Genomic DNA, 18,614 nt, shown 5'->3' with positions numbered 1-18,614 from the left:
AAAAAAAAAAAAAAAAAAAAAAAAAAAAAAAAGAAAGTGAGATGGAGCTAAATTCTGAGATGTCTTCTTTGTGGGGTCAAATCCTTTGACCTTTGTTCTTTTGCGGTGCTGGGCCTGAACCCAGGCCTCAAATGCTGCTCCTGAGCTGTGCCCTCATTCCAACCCTTCAGCTTTTGGTTCTTCTTTTCTGACCCTGAAAGAAGAGAAGAGAGCCATAGGTAGCAGATCAGTGGCGAGAGGAAGCCATTCGTAGAGGAATATCAAAATGAATATTTATCCTAAAAATTATAGCCAACAGTGAGTGAGTATGTACGGAGGGCTTACTGTGTTGCCTCCTGGGCTAGATACCTCTGAGCGCATGCCCTCATTTTCTTTTGTGTGAGGCGAGGTTTACTATTAGGAGACAGAGGCTTTCCAGGTTGGAGTCCTGGGTCTGAAACGAGGCTTTCATTCGCTCTGCGACCCTAGACCGATCGATCATCCTGGGTTTTTATTTAGAAAGCAGGGTTGTGGCTAACATGGTGGTGAACTCTGACCTGTAAAAATATTTTTATTTTATGTGTATTAGTGTTTTGCCTGCATGTATACTTGTGTACCACATGTGTACCTTGTACCTGAAGAGGTCAGAGGTCAAAGGTCAGAAGGTGTTGCACCCCCTGGCACTGGAATTAGGAATACTTGCAAGCCATCAAGTGGGTGCTGGGTTTTGAACCTGGGTCTTCTATAGGAGTAATCATTAAGCCAACTGTCCAGCCCAAGGAGGTGAACCCCTTTAATTCATGTACTTGAGAGGCTGAGGCAGAAGGATTAAGGGCTTCAGACCAGCTTGGTTTACCCAGTCCTGCCTCAATATGTAAATTTATATATTTATAAATATATAATATGGCTTGGTGGCTTGGCTTTAATTCCAGCACTTCAGAGGCAAAGGCAGGAAGGTCTCTATGAGTTTGAGGCCAGCTTGGTCTTCATAGGGAGTTCTAGGCCAGTCATGGTTACACAGTGAGATCTTGTTTCAAAAAACCATAATAATAATAGTAACAACAACAATATATAGACTGAAAAAGGAAAGGAGCAAGGCTGTAGTAGGATGTGAACTGTTTGGTAGAAAATGCTCTAAAATTGCACCAGGATATGAACACGTGCACCTGATCTTATATATGACAAAAGGAGCTCCAGAGAAGCTTTGTGTAGTGCCAGGATCAAGGGCAGGAGGCCATGTGGTCTCTGCAGGGCTCCTGATCAGCACTGCCTTGAGTCCTGAGGATGAGGCAGCCCTTCCCTTGGCCTTCCCCTCAGGCCTGGTGGTACCTACCGTATTACTCTGACCTTTTGGATGTTCGGTTTAATGCTTACAATAAGGGTGGTCTTCCACACTTATACCCCTACTAGTCAGGCCTGCCTTCGGCATAGCATGCCCATTGCCCTCTCCCACACCTAGCTGGGTACCCAGCCAGAGCCTGTGTGCTGGGGGTACAGCCAGGGGGCCCTGTGCATTCCTTTGACAAATATTTACCAGGCACCTCCTGGGTGCCAGGCCCTGTTCTAGGCCCTGGGGGCTCGGCATGGTGCAAACCCAGCAAAGGTGCCAGCCCCAATGGGAAGGCAGACAGTGAGCCCGATAAACAAGGGTGTGTCCTGTCCTTGGGACTGTGCTAGGTGCTGTGGGAATGAGCTCAGCAGGGCCCTCAGAGTGTAGGCAGTGCAGGGTTAGCAGAAGGGGTCTGGGTACCCATTTCCATTGCCCTCTGTCACTCTCTTTCTCAGACAAGAAGCCTAGAGGTTAAGGGTGAGGGGACTCAGCACTCAACTATCTGCCAGAACCACAGACTGATGGCCTCTCCATCTACAGCCATCCGTTCTGCATCTGTGTGATACAGCATATGGTGCCTACCTAAGACCTGGGGTTAGAATGGCTGTGTCCTCTCCTGTACAGAATCTGGGCTTGGGCAGGCACTGAAATTCTCTACCGTGGCACTCTGAGCCAGGGGGTGGGGTGGGGGCAACTGGTAGCCCAGAGTAGCACTTCCACCTGGAGCCCTGGATTTAGCTCCTGGGGGTGGGCCTGGTTTATTTTTACCTCAGCCTGTCACCCTGGCAGCACCAGGCTACACCATCTTTGCAGAGTCTTGGGGTCCTGCCATACTTTTGGGGGGACCTGGCTTTGCATTCTGGGTCTCTAATTCTCACTGGGCTACTAGACCCCTATATTCCTAACGTTCCCAAATCAAGGGCTGTAGGCAGGGGCCTAGGACAGGATCAATGCTAAAGGCTGGCAACCACCATACCCAGCCTGGTGGCATTTGGTTTGGCCCCCTGCCTGCCCCCACCCCCACCCTGTGCCTGGGCAGAGCCGAACGGCTGCTAGTGCCAGTCTCCATTTCGGAGCTTGTGCAGGCGGGGGGGGGCATGCTGGGCACCTCCAGTCCCCTGCCTGTCCTGTGCAGCCTGGGGCCTGATCCCCGCCATGCCTACTCCTTGGAAAGACTTGGAGCTGCTTTGCCTGCTGCCCCTTTGCAGCCTGGAGCTTGGCGAAGATACCGGCCTGGCTTCCATCTTTCCCTAGTGTTCTTTCTTTCTCTTCATCCTTCTCTGCCTGCTATGGCTCACCATTCCTGGCATCACCTCCCTTCCCCTTCCCGTAGGCGCCAACCTCACTTCCAACCCCGCCATTGTTGGCTCTCTCAGCCTTCTTCGCTGCCTAGGGCTGGGACCAAAAATGGGGTTTGTGGAGGTGTGGGCATGTGGGCATCAGAGACTTGCTGGTTACTTATCTGCATGTCTAGAATGGGCATGTTCTCTAAGCCAGTTGGCTGACCTGCCTCTTCATTTAGCCTCAAGGTGGGCAGAGCTAGGCTTCAACATAGACAGAGCTTCTTTCCTTTCTGAACCCCCCTAGGCCTTGTGCTAGCCTCTGGACATCCAGAAGACCAGACAGGCCGTTAACTGTGTGCCAGGTGTTAGCAAAAGGGAGTCTTCATGGATGGTGTGCCCACACCCTTCCCCTCAAGTTCCTCATGGAGCTACTGGGTTCCTGCTCTCCCTCTCCAGAGCCCAGAGCAGGGATGGGGCTGACCAAACCTAGTATTGGGGACTTGTGCCCCCCAGAGGGACAAGGGACTTTGGAGGAACCGGTTTACTACCCCCCCTCCCCCAAGCCCGCTGCCCGAGTCTCTCTGCACTAAACAAAGTTTGCTAAGTAACTTCAAATGTTATTTGAGGACGGCCTGGCCTCAGCCCAAGGCGGCCCTGTGGAAACTTGTTTTTCGCTGCCGAGGCTGCAAGTATCAAAGACACACTTTCGGATGAGGGGGGTGTGCTTTCGTGCCTCTCCCCCTCTGTAGCAGGGGCTGGCCCCGAGCGGACACTCAGAGCAGACACACTCAGGATACACACATCTTCCTGGAGCATGCACACCAGAGACGGCAACAAGCTAGCCATACCGTGTAACACACACTGAGGAAGGAGGCCTGAAACATGTGTTCCTTGTGTGCGACACAGGGTAGTGCCCCCTAGCCTGAGTCCCCAGATTTTTTCCAGCTGGGAGGTTTTGTCACTTTGCGGTTGTCACACAGTTCAGATGCTCAGAGTAATTTTTCTGTTTTGGGGGCCAGGGCACACTTGGATAAGTCTCCCCAGCTACAGTTTTCCTCCCCCATAGAGGGAAGCTAAGTAGTTGGCGAATGAATCTGAGTTCCACACTGGTTAGAATTCCTGGATTGTGGCCTTGACCTGGTTGATTTTCAGCTGTGTTTGGGGTTCCTGGTGTGTCCTAAAGGGTTGAGCCCCCCAGCTCAGCTCTGAGCATGGGGCCTGTTATTTGAATGCTGCTTCTAGGCTTCTAGGAGGTGGCTGGCATTAATCCCATCCTGACTGTGTGACTGTAACATGGTGTGTACTGGAGGCCCTAACCCATACAGGCCATCTCTTCCAAGTACCCAAGTCCCCTGGAATAGTCTGCTGTCAGCCTTGCTGTCTTGATTTCCTCTAACCTTCCCTGGCTTGCCTTTTTTTCCCCTGGAGATTTAATCCAGGGCCTTGAGCAGGTCAGTCAAGTGCTCCACCACTGAGCTCATCCCAGCTCTTACTTTGTTCCTTCCTACCCCAGTCTGTCTCTCTTTTCTCGGATCCCTTCCCCTTCTTCTCCGGGCCTCCAAGCCTGTGCTAGGAGATCAGGAGAAAAGAGAAATGGTTACAGGCACGAAGCCATAGGCCTCAGGCCCTCCATTCCCCGAGGTCTTTAGTCACTTTCCTGGGGACTGAGGTCACCTAAATACCAGCAAGGATTGAGCCATTGAGCTGACACAGTGGGGAGGCTTTGTTACATGATCCTTTCTGTCACCTCTGAGGGCTGCGAACTGGTAGACCCCCTGGAATAAAACGGAAAAAGCCAAGATTTGAGGGGACAATGGGATGTCACCCCCACCCTCCATGAGCGCTTACAACCCCCACTGTCAAGTGTATCCTCACGGAAGTGGGTTTGTAGGGTCCCTCAGTACCAGCCCCACACTGCTCATCTCCACTCACAGTCAATGCCCGCAACACCCGCCACACGCAGTCTGTCGCGCGGTGACAGCCTGTCACAGGCACTGCCGCACACCGGCACAATCTGTCGTCCACGCACAGTCTCACACACAACCTGTCACACACACACACACACACACACACACACACACACGCATGCACACACACACAGCGGCACAGTCACACAGCCAGCCTCATGCGATCACACCAAGCGTCACAGCTTGTCACAGCCATAGATTCCTCACAATCAAAATACCAGCTAGGGACCCATCTCCAGAGCAGCCACACAGGGCAGGGGGTAGGCAGGCAGGCAGAAGCACCTGTGTTCTGCCACTTTTCTAACACGAGGCAACTATGAATAGCCTCTTTTACAGAAAAGGAAATAGAGGCCATGAGCTCAGCTTGCCCCATGCATGGGGCTAGACCGAGTGGTGGTGCAGGGATTACCCAGGTCACCCTTTCAGCCCCACTTCCACCCCACCCCCCAGGCTCCTCTCCTCCTATTGAAATTCAGGTGGGAAAAAGTGAACTTGCAGAAGCCTGGCTGTGAATCAGAACCTGCAGGTCTTGCTTAAGAGTCATCAAACTGTCCATAGCTGGGCAAATTGAACTGCGCCCTCTAATCCAGACGCTGGCTGGCTCCAAACAGTACTCTCGTCGGCACTGGAATCCGATGAAGTTCCACACAGCGTGGTGGTGTACGCCCGCAGTCCCAACACTCAGGAGGTAAATGCTGAGGCAGGAAGATTACCACAGTTGAGGCCAGTGTGGCATATGTAGTTCCAGACTAGGCTGGACTAAAGTGAGACTCTTGTCTCAAAAGAACCAAAACCAAAATCCAGACCAAGAAACCCACCAGACGGTGTTGGTGTTGGGCTATGGGAGGGCTACTGTGTGTACGACGGGCTTGGGCTCGAAAGGAGGGTCTGAAATGTGTGTGTAAATGGTAAGGCAGGGGTGGCCATGTGGTTTGCTGATGGTGGCAGCCCATGGTCCTGTGGGGATCCAGTTGGTAGGCTAAGGTCCTCTCTAGCAGTAAGAAGTCTGTGCCAGCCATGTACACGTGGCTGGAGAGGCACGGTGCCTTCTAGGGCTGACCACTGTGCCCGGTCAGACCCCAGCATCTCTGTGCATCTGCACCTCTCCCCGCAGGGGCCCTTGGGTGTTCCAGGGTGCTTCCGTCCTCCTTTCAGCCGCCTTCTCTAGCTTTCCCCTCCTTTGTTCCACCCCCGCCGGCTCCCGGGGCTTCCCCCATTGGAGTTGCCTCGGCCAAAACCAACACTGCTCCAACGACAGAGCTCCAAAGCCTGCAGGGTGCGGGCCCTGCCCCTTTGGCCGACTCAGAGCCCAGAGCCTAGAGCCCAGCTCTTCTGGGCCTCGACAAAAACCCCCGGCACACGTGGCCACTGCTAAAGAGTAGGACTGTGCAGGCAGGGCACAGCGTGCAGTGCAGAATGCAGGCTCCTCGAGTCACCTCCGTAGAGCTTTTGGGACATGCACACACCTAGACAGGACCCAGCTGTTTGACTCCAGCCAATCTCAAGCCGCCTTGTATCAGAATCTCAAGCGTCTGCGCATGTCTAGGCCTACCACCCCACAGAGGCTGCAGGGGCACAGACACCTAAAGAAGCCGGGTGTTGAGTCTTGGTGTCCCGACACTCTTAATCCCTCCCCTGAGCGGGCAGAGATGGGGGAATCCTAGCACGTGTACTGCCGTGAGCGTTCATGGAGGTTCCTGACCCAGGTGGTCTGTGTACTTGCAAGAGCTTCTAGAACCCACGCTTGTGGCTCCAAGCGCACTGGCACGCATCTCCCAAGCCTGCACACGAGTGTGTTTCACGTGAACCACACACCTGCCAGACCGCCCAGGGCACCTGGCTCCAAAACCGTATTCAGGCTGCTGGGGGGGGGGGGGGGGAAGGGGCCGGGAGGGGAGACCTAATTCGCACCTCTCCCTTTCTTTTAGAACACTCTTCCCCTCAAACATCCATCCCTGAGGGCTAAGGTGAGACGTCCCAGAACGGCTGCTGCCCAGTGGCACACCGGCCTGTACAGTATTTATATTTGCAGGTTTTTTTTTTTCTTTTTGGTTTTTCGAGACAGGGCTTCTCTGTGTAGCCCTGGCTGTCCTGGAACTCACTCTGTAGACCAGACTGGCCTCAAACTCAGAAATCCACCTGCCTCTGCCTCCCAAATGCTGGGATTAAAGGCGTGTGCCATCACTGCCCGGCTATATTTTACCGTTTTGCCATGTATGCCCGCGCGCGAGCGTGTGTGTGTGTGTGTGTGTGTGTGTGTGTGTGTGTGTAGGTAGGTAGGTAGGTACTCCCCCTCGCCCTTCCCTCTCCCTTTGCGCTAGGAGTTTCCACCTCCACTAGACTCCAACCAAACCTGCAAAACCTTTTTTTGCCTGGCAAGGACGGGAGGTTAAAGCGGGATGAACGCCCCTCTTTACTTCGGATGACCCACGTTTTTAAAGGCGATAACCTCTTCCTAGGACCGCTTGGGTTATACGGTTGGACCATTCAGCACTCCCTAAACAAGATCCCGGTGGTGGGTGCTGGAGGTCAGGGGACACGTGTGTGTGTGTGTGTGTGTGTGTGTGTGTGTGTGTTTGCCTCAATTCACAAAAGAGGCCATTTAATGCCCCCGACACCCACTCTATGCTAAATTGCCACCAGCCGGCAGTCTACTGTGGCCTTTAGGGCTGCACACTTCCAAATGCTTTAGGTGAGTCCAGCCGGGAGTGCTCCATCAGCCGCAGGATTTGGGAGCTAGTGTGGGAGTGGCTAAGATGGAGCGCTGTGGGGACTCCCTGAAAGCCCCGAGGTCCAACCACCACTGCCCTTTATCGATCTTAAGTCCCCTCTCCAGCCCGCTGGTTACCACGTGCCTGCGTGCACCCCCAGTTATGTGTTCTCCATAGGCCTGCCACTCGACGGGTGCCTTCTGTAGTAGCCCCCCTGGTGTTCCCTTGGCACCGCAGGGTGCGGCATTCCCCCGGACCCGCAGCTGCTCCTATCTCAAGACCAGTGAACAGCGTGAGTGGGGATGGTGATGAGGTCTCCCGAGGGCCTAGGCAGGAGGACCTCGCTGGCCATTGTCCCTTGTATTTGGCACTGTGGTAGTTGCACCGCCGACCTGCCTGGTGGGATAGCGGGGTCGCCCAGGCCACCGCCGGCTTTGCGCACAGACGCGAAAAGGCGGGAGTGGGCGTCTAGGCTAAGTAGAGTAGCGCGCTTCTGTCACCACAGCCGCGGGGGACTGGAGAGAGTCTTGCCGACACCTACCTCGGGGACAGCGAAGGGGACTAGTGTGAAAAAGGCCGCAAGCACCCAGACAGGACCAAATATTCACACCGGCTAAGCCCTCACAGGGGTCCGCGTCGCGAGCTGTCCGTGGGACCTCGCGGTGCGCAGATCTCTCCCGGCTCCCGATTCAGCAACTACCCACGCGACCCCGTGTCGCATGCCTCGAGGGTTCCTTCCAGGGCACGGAGTGCCGTCCAGGGCTGCTTTGCCTCAGTTTCTCCGTCCGAGTCCAGCCTATGGAAGCCGGGTGGCGGCCGAGGCGCATTGGACTAGAGCGGCGCGGGGGGCGGGGGGGGGGCTCCGGTGTTCTTTCCTAAGAGGGTCAGAAGCCGGAGTCCTCGGCGACACCCGGACATCAGTTCCGCCCACAGCCTTCAGCCCCAGGAGCCGGGCGACTTTCCCAAGCAGCCGCTTTGTAGGGAGCATTGGCGGCGGGGAATTATCAGAGGAGATTTTTGTGTCGTGGCCTGGCCGAGGGTGGGGGCGCTTGGCCGTCAGGGAGCACGGGCAAAAAAAGTGACTAAGTGGCAGAAAATGCGCTTCCACCTCTCTCTTGCTTCCAGGCCGCGGGAGTCGAGTTGTCTTGTGCAGCCTGGTTTTTGCTGTTGTTTATTTTGTATTGTTTAAAGACAAAACCACCACAACAAAAACCATCCTCATTTTAAAAATGTATTTTGCCCCCATGGTCAGCCTGGGTTTGTCTCTTGAAGCTGACTTCTTTAATTTGGGCCGCCAAAGCCTCTTTACCCATTGCTATACCTGTTTCGTTGGGGGACTTCCATGTCAGAGCCAGGAGAAGAAAAAGTAGAAAAAAAGAACCTATGCGATGAACCCGAGGGAGAAGGGAGGGGTGTAGGATGTTGTCCCCTGTGCCAGAGCTGCCCCCAAGAAGTTCCAAGAAAGTCGCCACCAAATCATCTTCTGAATTACTTAGCCTCGCTTTTATAGTTTAGGAACATTACGGTCCCCAATTGCATAAGACTTAACTCGATCCTAGTTGCTCACTGAGGGGAGGTGACCCTGCGCAGTGGCTAACACTTAGACCTGCATCCCGGGCTCTGGACTTCAAGATGACCCTCCGGAGCTGCGAACCTTCCCCCCCACCTTCCTCTTGAAACTCCCCAACACACTTAGTGCCTATTCTTCAAGTCTCCTGTCTACTCCACTTAATTTTTTCCATTTAAAGTTTTATTACTACTTTTTAAAAAGTGTGCAAGACGGGCTGAATGGTAGAAACAGGCAGAAAGGAAGGAAAGAAGGAAGGAAGAAAAAGAAAACACATGAAAAAAAAATGCTGGTGACCCCAACCGTGGGGCTGGAGACTATAACCAGTCTAGGTTTTCAGAGACTCATTTTCCACGTAGAAGCAAGCGTGATGCACCTGGCATGCCCTCCGCCGAGAAGATACTATATACTATAGAATTCAGGGCATTATTTTAATTTTAATTAAAAAAAAAACGTTTCATTTAAGAGTGCACATTTGTGCTTCCTCTGTAGTCAGAGCCCGGGTTTGCCACAGCAGAGTCTGTAATCAGGGGAAAATACCAGCTTTGTTGGGGGTTAGAATATATCATTGGCTAATGTAGTGGTTTAAAAAAATAATGCTAAGAATTGGAATAATTAAAGAGTGAGAAATAACTCATGTACTTCTCCTTTCCCGCTCGCCTCACCGGTGTTGTCTTATTTAAAGACCAGAGGAGCGCTCTTCGCTGGCCTGGTTAGTTTTAGTTCCAGCTCTTTCTCTCCTTTCCCTTCAACTCTGGTCGGATTTGAAAATCCCTAGCCGGGCACAGAGTGGGAAACTTGCAGTTCTCCTGGAGTTGGAGCCAGACTCTTCCACCCCGGGCCTTGACCTGCTGCCTGGTTTGTAGTAAGTAGAGTGATTTTAAAAAGAAAGGAGCCCAGCTCTGGTACCCTATGCCAGTGAGGGCACCTTTCCCAGGCTGTTGGCGAGCTTAGGGAGAGTCAGCCCTGGTATAGGGAAGTAGCTTTACTGTGTTTTGATTTGTTTTGTTTTGTTTTTGAGACAATGTCTCACTATGTAGATCTGGCTAGCCCGCAACTCACTACTTAGACCAGGCTAGGCTGGCCTTGAACACTCAGATCTGCCCACTTCTGCCTGCACTGGTTTATCCAGTAGCCTCACCCCCAAAAAGGATCAAGGGCTTTAAAAAAAATGCCCTAGAGGAGGGTTTAGACCCCTGGAGTATTTTAAACTAAGCTATGTAGTTCTTCCTTCCTTCCTTCCCTTCTCTCTTTCTTCCTTTCTTTTCCCCAGCCCATGTGCAGTAAAGAAAGTGTGTTCGGTCCTGGAGTCCTTGGTAGGGGAGAGATCTGTCTGCTTGGGCTGGACCTGGCATCTTGTCTTTGGGCAGCACAAATGTTTCTACCCACAGGCCCTGGATTCCAAAGAAGACTGTGCAAAGGCTAGGCACTGCCTGGAGAGAATTGGGGACAGGGTTGTGAATGGGGCTGTAGAGGTCTACTTTGGGGTTAGGCCTTCCCCAAGGAGTGGGGAGGACCACTTAGAAGCAAAGGGCCCTCGGTATTGAGGAGGAAATGGCTCCCTGTGAGAAAGGAAGGGAACTGGACGAAGGAGTGGGGGGCTTCTACCCAGAGAGGGCCTACAAGCGGCAGAGGGAGTTATTTATTTATTTGCTTCAGGTGTTTTAAATTAAACACATTTCTCTCATTTTTTTCCTGGTTATTTGGTGCTCAGACTTTTCAGTGATCCCTCCATTCCATCATTTTACATAAGCAGAAACTGCCCCCCCCCCTCCTTGGAGAGATATCGTGGGAGGTATTTTGCCTTCAGTGCTTTCTCTTTCCTGGTTTCTTTTTAAATTTAATTTTAAAATTATAAAGTAAATTTAGTGCTAGTGAAAGTGTGTGTGGGGAGCCAGCTGGGTCTAGAGGCAGTGAAGATCCCTTCTGCCGCTCAGAGTTCAGCCTTCCTCCTTAGGGGCAGCAGAGCCCAGCACCCCAAGTTAGCCTGCAGCTGCCTGCTTCTCCCTCACCTCCTTCTTCTCTGCCATCTTGCCTTCAACTCCCATCTGGAAGCTGATGGGCAGTGATGGGCGATGGGCAAATCCCTAGCACGCTCATTCACACCTAGGAGCTTCCTGACCTACATACAGAGGCCCCCTAGTCCCTGCCTGTGCCTGCAGGCAGGGTAAGAGGAGGGGCCTTGCTCCCTCAGTCACTAAGGATGTTGGCTTTTAGCTCTATGGGTTTTGTCCTGCCCCCCACCCCCATGTCTTGCTAGTTTGTTGAACTGCTGCACAGTTGGATGCCCTGTTGATGGGATCAGAGTCGAGCAGACAGACAGACACACACACACACATACAGAAAGATTACTGAGGATGAGGGGCTTCTATTCACCATAGGTTTCTGTGGTCACACATGAGCACACACACTGGTCTCTCTCTAAGGTGCTCCCCCACACACAGATGCTCACCTTGAGGCCCTTGGTGTTTTGCAGAACGGTTGTTAAGGATTCCTAAATTCTGGAAACTCTATAGCTTAAAATTTTAAGGCCTGTTTAGCAGTTCTTTCTTAATCTGGGTGCAGTTGCATGGGTGTGTTCTCTTTGTAGAAACGTATGGAGCAGTGTACTTAGAATGCGAGCATTCTTTATACACAGCGACCTCCGCTAAAAAGTTAAAACAAAACAAAAAAATCCAAAAAAACTCTGGGCCCAAAGGTAAATAAAAGGCCACCCATTACAAATTTAAAATACAAATTTAAATAAAAATGTACTCCAGCTTGCTTTACTCAGTTTTTCCTGCTAAGAATGGTGGGAAGCCTTGTTTTTTTTAAAAAAAAAAAAAAATCCTCCAAGGCCCGGGCGGTTCTCACAGCTTCCCGACCCATCCACAAGAGAAGAGGGCCTGTGTGGCCTACAGACTTAGGTATAGATGTGGGATTTCATGTCAGATCCAGAGGATGAGAAGCAGTGCAGAGTACCTTCCTTGCCAATTACATTTTGCTGTCAACATCTGGAAGGCAAAATTACAGCTGTTCTTCCTGCCCCTCCATTACCACCTCTTTTTTTCTTTTTTTTTTTTTTTTTTTTTTTTTTTTTTTTTTTTTTTTTTTTTTTTTTTTTTTTTTTTACATTTTCTGTGAGCTTGCCATCCATACTTCAGTTTTCTGCAGTGTAAAAACATTTTCATGGCTGTGTTCAAATTGAATTTTTAGATTTGGACTTTTTTAAAACGTGCATTTTATAGTCTGACAGTATAATTTTTGGAGCAATGTGTTTGAACAGGCCAATGATAGTCATCCTTTGCCTTGCCTCTCTCTGCTGGCGGCTTTGGCCTGAAGCGAGAGAAAGAGAGAGAAAGAGAGAGAGAGAGAGAGAGAGAGAGAGAGAGAGAGAGAGAGAGAGAGAGAGAGAGAGAGAGAGAGAGAGAGAGAGAGAGAGAGAGAGAGAGAGAGAGATATCGAGATCAGCAGCCCTGGACAGGGCTTTTCGCCTCTAGACTTCTCGGGCAGGTAGCGACTGCATCGCCCTCCACCCCCCACAGCCCTTCTGCGGTGTTTTTGTTTTCTCTTTGCCCCCCAAAAATATTTGAACCAAAAAGCCTCTCTTTTTTTTCCTCCACCCACAGCAAACTGAAAGGACTAGTGAACCGTGATTCAACAGAGCGAGGGCGCCTCTTTTCTTCCTTAGCATTAATTAACTCAAGTTCGTTAGGACGTTGGGTCTGTCGCCCACAGTTTTCTCTTGTGTGTGCTGAATCGGGTCATAGAGGGAGACTTCCCGTGCAAACAGTTTGTGTTGGAGCTGGAGGACGCAGAGGGGGAGAGAGGGTGAGAAAGAAAGGGAGCCCGGGAGGGAATGAGCGGGCGGCAGAGGGTGGACACCGTCCGAAGTCCTTCAGGCCCTGGTGCCAGCCTTTCTCTGCAGGGGCTAGGCACCAGAGAAATGAGGATTCTAGGGTTTCCTTGGCAGTGGTTCTGGTCATAAAATAATTGGGAGCAGTACATTTTGAGGGACTGGAAAATGTCTGAAACTGAACATTTTGGGTAAGCAGCTTTGCCCAGGCTGGGCCGGGCCAGCTTTCTCAGAACCCTTGAGCAGTGAGAACCCCAGCTCTGGGGGGTGGGGGGGTGGGAGGGGGCTCTGCCTGTTGCTGCAGCAACTGAAGAAAAAGGCTCCCTGAGGGCTAAGGGTGCAGGCTAGCTGGGTGCAGGGATCTGGAGAAGCCTGGGCTCTCCGCAGAGGAAGCACTAAGGAGCAACAGGGGTGGAGAGGGGAGTAGGAGCCTGCAGGAGCTCTTGGGAGCCAAGGTGTCTGGGAGTGCCACTGCCGGTCAGGTTCTGTCCTTGAACGTTAATGGAGCCGTTGTTGAAGGGGAGGACTTGCTTCAGCAGCCATATAGGCAGTTTTAGCACCTGCTCTTGCCCTGGCCTCTTTTCCTGCGGACATTTTCTTGTGCAGGATGCACGGGCTTCACCTACCCTAAGGCAGGTCCTTTTCCTTCTCTCCCCTTTTGTCAATTTTTCTGTTCTTTAGAGAAACTTGTGAAGCTGGTCTGTGGGGTTCCTCCCTCTTCCTGGGCCTTGGGCCACTGTGGAGTGACATTGTCAAAGCCAACCAGGTGGGTTAGGCACCATACTGCTTTTGCCTCAGAAGCCTTTGGCTGTGTCACCTGTCCTGCTGTTCTTTGAAGGGCCATATCCCCACTCAGCCCATTGACTAAGGGAGAGAGTTCTGGCTTCCCAGCATTTACTTGTATTTGGTGACACGGAAGTTTCTAGCTAAATAATGAATTAAAGACTAGGGTTTTTGTTTCCTATTCCCCATAGAAGACAAGATGAAAGTAAACAATTTCCAGAGGCACTGGAGAGAATATATCATCTCCTCTAACACCCCCATCCCTACCCTAGCTCTGTGCCAAGAGGGTGAGGGGAGATGTACTTGGAGCAGGGGAGCGTTCCAGCCAGGAGCGAGGCTGCTTGTTGGCCTGGTACCAGGCCACAGCTCCCGATTTGTAGAAAGGGGAGAAAAGGCAGTGTGAGTGTGGGGGGGGGGGGGGGGGGGGGGGGGGGGGGCGCCAGAGGCATTTTTACAGGGGTATTATGTGGCCTGGTTCTGAGATAGACCCCAAGTGAGCTGCAGCTCTGGTGTGGGCAAATCCATCCAGCTTGCCTAAGGACACCTTTTACATAAGCCCTGTCGCTGCTCTTCCCGAACAGGCTCAAATCAGCCAAAACCCGCTTTGTCCAAATTATCGAGAATCTCCTCAGAAAGTGCATTTTCCGGTTTCCATTCCTGACTCTTGGATAGTTTCACTAAGCGAAAGAGCCTCTACTTGCCTCCCCCAGAGAGGAAGGCCCTATCCACCCATAGGACAAGCACCCTGGTCTCTTCATTACTGTTGCCAGAGTCCTGTCCACAGTGTCTGCCCATGGCCTCTCATAGCCTTCTGAGGGAGGAGCATGGATCTGAGACTGAGCCAGCTGTGTGTCTCTGTGTGGTCGTGGTGGGGGTTATGTATGAAGCTGAAGTCCAGACCCAGGCAGAATTATAAATGCCAGGAATTAGGTGAATTCGAGAGGGCTCGATTTGCGGCCTTTCTGATTCCCTGTATCTTTCCTTACCCAGTCTGCAGCTACGTGTTAGTAAAATGGACCCTGGGATATCTGGTGATTTCAACTTACAGCACAGCCATGTGCTTAAACTGTGGGTACTTATCCAAATCAGTCTGGGCCAAGGTGCCCAGGATCTAAAAGTTTATATCTAGGCCCAGAAGCCAGCGGTTTGGGGACAAATAAAATTTTGTTTTTAAAATAGAGAGAACTACCGTGGCCGGCCGAGCATTTAAGATGAGGCTTCTTGTGCTTATTAACCAGCTTACTATCAGCAGGCAAAGGCCAGTTACAAAGTCTGTATCAGTTTTGGGAAATTATTTTGTTTCCTAGAAAAAATGTTAATGTTGTACATGTAAATGAAGGACCGGATGTATTCTCTGTTTTTCCTAAAACAGTCCACAAGGCCTAAGTTCGCACGATTGCTTTGAAAGCCATTGGAAGCCACCATTTTTTTCCGTAGCTAATTTTCTTCCCCCCTCCTTTGTGTCATGGATCTCCTCTGTTTTCTTGTTTTTCTGCCCCCCTTGCTTGCTTTTTCTTCATTATTCTTTTCAGCTTTGGGCCCTGGTTGCTGTCCTGGGTTTGCTCTCTGCCTCTCTTCCTTTCTCCCCCTTTGCATTTCTGTTTCTGTGGTCTGCTTACTCTTCCTTTGGGCATGGGGACACATCCCTCTCTGCACTGGGAGTCTGTCTGGGCAATGTTGCTTTAGAAGCTTGCTGTATTCACCAACTTCTATTTTCTCAAAAATAAGGGAGGCCTTTCTTTCATGAAGTTAAAAATTTCCCTTCCAAAACCCAAAAGTCCATGTGGATTTCAAAAGTATTATTTCTGGCTTCTTGACTTCTCTTGCAAATGCAGAAAGCACCTTTCAACCACCCCTTCCCCCACCTCATCTTTTGCTTTCCCTGTTGCTCTGAGCATCCCTGGCTTCCTTTCCCTTTCAGCAAATTTCCTTTCATTTTTTTCTCTCTCTTCCTTTCTCTTCTTCCTCAGTGACTGAAGGTTCCCATGTTTGCTCTATCCCTCCCGAACCATCATTTCTGTCCGTACTCAGACCTGGAAGCATCTTGAATCATCAGCAGTTTTCCAGTCTTGGCTTGGGTCTGGGTGCATCCGAACTCAGGCAGGTGACCTCCAAGAGGGTGGGTTGGAGGAAGGAAGGAGGAGTGGGGACAAGAACAGGTAATCTTCCAAAGGCTGCCAGACTGTCTCCTAACAAAAAGGGAGATGTTCTCTTGTTTGGGAGTGTAAGGAACGCACACATACACACAGGCACACACACACACACACACACACACACAGCTGTTTTCTCTGCTGGGATGGCCTGCTTACAGGAAGCATCATGCAAGAGACATGGCCCAAAGATGATCTGCTCACCTTCAAGGTTATAGCCCCTCCCCCACCTCCACCCTCCTTCTAAGAGAAGGACAGTTGACAATTGTTCTCCCTTCCAGGTTTGTGAGGAAGAGCCTATTGCTCTTCTGCCAGAGTCTCCTAGGCTTCCTGCACACACTCCATGGTCCTGCCACCTCTCTGATCAGCTTGCCACTCCAGGGACCATTGATATCCTCCTTCCTCAGTCCTTCAGGGACTGACTGACACATTGTCCCCAACTTCTGTGGACTTTCTCCTAGCCATGCTCCCCAAGCCAAACCTTCAGTCGGCTTGCCCCACCACACTGTGTTTGTGAAAAGGAACAAGCCAGGATTTGCCACAGAGCAATATTGGCCATTTTCTTTGTTAATATTTAAAGCATAATTGGGATAGCAACAATACCCCCACTACCCGCTGTGCTGCCAAGTACAGCTTCACTTGCAGCTTTTATGACTTTAGAAAGTGAAATTGCTTCCTCAAGGTGGAGAAGGCAGCCTTCATTCAGTACCTCACGTGGCTGCCTTGCCACCCCTAAGAGCATCCTTGGCTGGTTGGACCTAAGCCTGTTATTCACAGAATGTGAATTATTGAACACCACCCTAAGAGGCCTGTCTGTGATGGCACCTGCCTCCTGCACTGTTCTTTCTAACGGTGTCTCTTGGGTCAGCTGTGAACTCACTCTACTGGAGTTGCCCATTTAGGGTATGGGGTCCCAGGTGCAGGATGGCACCTCCCATTGTCGGGGGTGGGGTGGATCTTCTGTTTTGGCTCACCCCAGGCGCTCTTCCAGGAACCTTTCTGCCACTGAACAGAAAGGCCACAGAGCTCAGAGTTTCAGCTGGAGAGGAAAGGGGCATGGGTGAGCAGTGACCTTTTTTTCTTTGCCAGCTTAGGGTTGAGCCTGCAGGGAAGGCGACTGTAAGGACTGTGAGCTCAGTCTGTGATGCCTTTCCCCTCACCTCCTGTCTTCTCACTGCTTTCCAAGGCTACTCTAAGCCCTTTCTGGAGAGTCCTCCTGAGTGTGGAGACTCCCTTCCCTCCTGCTAGGGGACCTCATGAACACATTTCTCTGGCATCACCTCTCCTGTCTGCCTTCTACTTCTTCGTCATATCCTTTCTCAAGCCGTCCCTCCATCCAGGCCTCTCAGTTCAGGCTTTTGCACCTTGCACATTATTTGGCTGTTTAGTCTGACTTGAGGGACAGGTAAGAGGGCTAACCCAGGAGGAGTTGCAAGGTCGGATCTGGAGGAGGGGAAGCTTTGCTGAGAGTGGGAGGTGGAAGTAGTGGCGGTCTCAGCCTCTGTCACTTCTCCCAGGGGCTGGCTGTTGTGTTTGTAGCTGCATGGAGTGCTTGCCAGAGGAGCGCAGTGACAGGAGGCTATTTTAATAAACTTGCAGTTGCACCAGCAGAGCTACATTGTGTTGGCATCTCTCGTTGTCACTAATGGAGTGTGCATGGCTGGGTGTGGGCCGAGAGAGGCTGTGAGCTTACTGGGGGCTGAGGAGAAAGCAAGGAGGTGCAGGGTGTGGTCCTCTTGTTTGGGACTGCTCAGGCAGTCCTGAAGGCAGCCTGCTCTGAGGGACCAAGAGGTGGCTACACCCAGCCCGTGGTCTGAGCCCTGGCAGTGCTGCTGGCATGGGCACTTTCTGAGCGCTTTCTCCTATTCATAGTTCTGTAGGCTAGGCTAGTGCACAGGGTGGAGGAGAAAATGTCCACTCGCCCCACTGTGCTCCATTAAAAAAAAAAATCTAGAACCAAAGAGAGAGAGAGAGAGAGAGAGAGAGAGAGAGAGAGAGAGAGAGAGAGAGCGAGCGCTGGCCTGAGAGAAAGACTGAAAGCAGAACACAGAGAGAAGGCGCAGCTGCTTCCCCAAGGCCTTCTGGGGCTCCCGCCCAGCCGCCAGCCCACCAGGAGTCAGGCCTTTATTTATTTATTTTCTGGCTTAAAAAAAAAAAAGTCCAAGTCTTCCTCAATCCTGGTGTTCCCACCCCCCAAGTTTGCTGGGTGGCTGCTGCCAAAGAGACCCAAGTGGGCGCCTGGGATGAAAAATTCATAACTGCTGGACTTTGCTTGTTCATTAGACGTGAACTTGTCGATTGGGCAAATTGTTTTTGGTCTCCAACTGCCGGGGGGCTCTCCTCACCCTCTCAGCTTGCCCAGCTCCCTCCTCCCCTTGGACCCAGCCATTGGCTGCAAGTGGATGTCTCTTTGCCAAATAGGTGGATTCCCCCCTCACTCGCTTGCTTCTCTCTCTCTCTCTCTCTCTCTCTCTCTCTCTCTCCCTCCCTCCCTCCCTCCCTCTCTTCCTTGCTCATTCTCTCTCTCTCTCTCTCTCTCTCTCTCTCTCTCTCTCTTTCTGTTTTTCTCTCCTTTCCTCTGCCTGTCTCCCTCCCCCTTTTAACTGACTTGGCACACACAAATGGATGGGGATTGAGCATGGAAGGGGAGGGGGAGTTTGAGAGAGAAAAGGAGCCACAACCCCCCCCTCCACCCGAGCAGTGCTGGTGCACACACACCCTCTCCCGCGCGCGCACATTCACATGCGCACCATCGCACACCCCATCCCATCCCCGTCTTCCTGAGATCCTCGTTCTCTCCCTCCCCCTCTTCCTTCCCTCCCTCCCTGGCTCCCTCTCTCCCTTTTGCTGCGTCTGCCAGCAACGGTCTGCAGCCGGTCAGAACTCGTCCTCTTCCCCGAGAATCTGCGAGCTCCCCCTCTTCCTCTGGTCGGGTGGAGGGAGCAGCTCCAAGTTTACACCCTTGTGCCGCTGCCAAAGCCGAAAGCCTTTTCTTCAGCTGCTGCTTTT

The 18,614-nt window shown here is 51.8% G+C and overlaps 1 protein-coding gene across 5 annotated transcripts in view; it reads left to right on the top strand.

Annotated features, from left to right (window-relative positions):
• Nfix (nuclear factor I X) overlaps nt 1–18,614 on the top strand; it is a 94,945-nt gene that overhangs the window by 8,078 nt on the left and 68,253 nt on the right. Inside the window, exon 1 of one of the 5 annotated variants that reach the window (XM_031340585.1) lies at nt 16,749–17,010. The exons of the other annotated variants lie outside the window; for them this stretch is intronic. The gene's annotated coding sequence lies outside the window, so the exon portion shown is untranslated. Of the gene's footprint in view, nt 1–16,748; nt 17,011–18,614 lie in introns of those variants that run through there. 5 annotated transcript variants of the gene reach the window in all.

Source organism: Mastomys coucha, unplaced genomic scaffold, assembly GCF_008632895.1.
Source record: "Mastomys coucha isolate ucsf_1 unplaced genomic scaffold, UCSF_Mcou_1 pScaffold22, whole genome shotgun sequence".
Taxonomy (NCBI): Eukaryota; Metazoa; Chordata; class Mammalia; order Rodentia; family Muridae; genus Mastomys; species Mastomys coucha.
The sequence above is the reverse complement of the archived record's forward strand: the minus strand, read 5'-3'. Positions and strand labels throughout refer to the sequence as shown.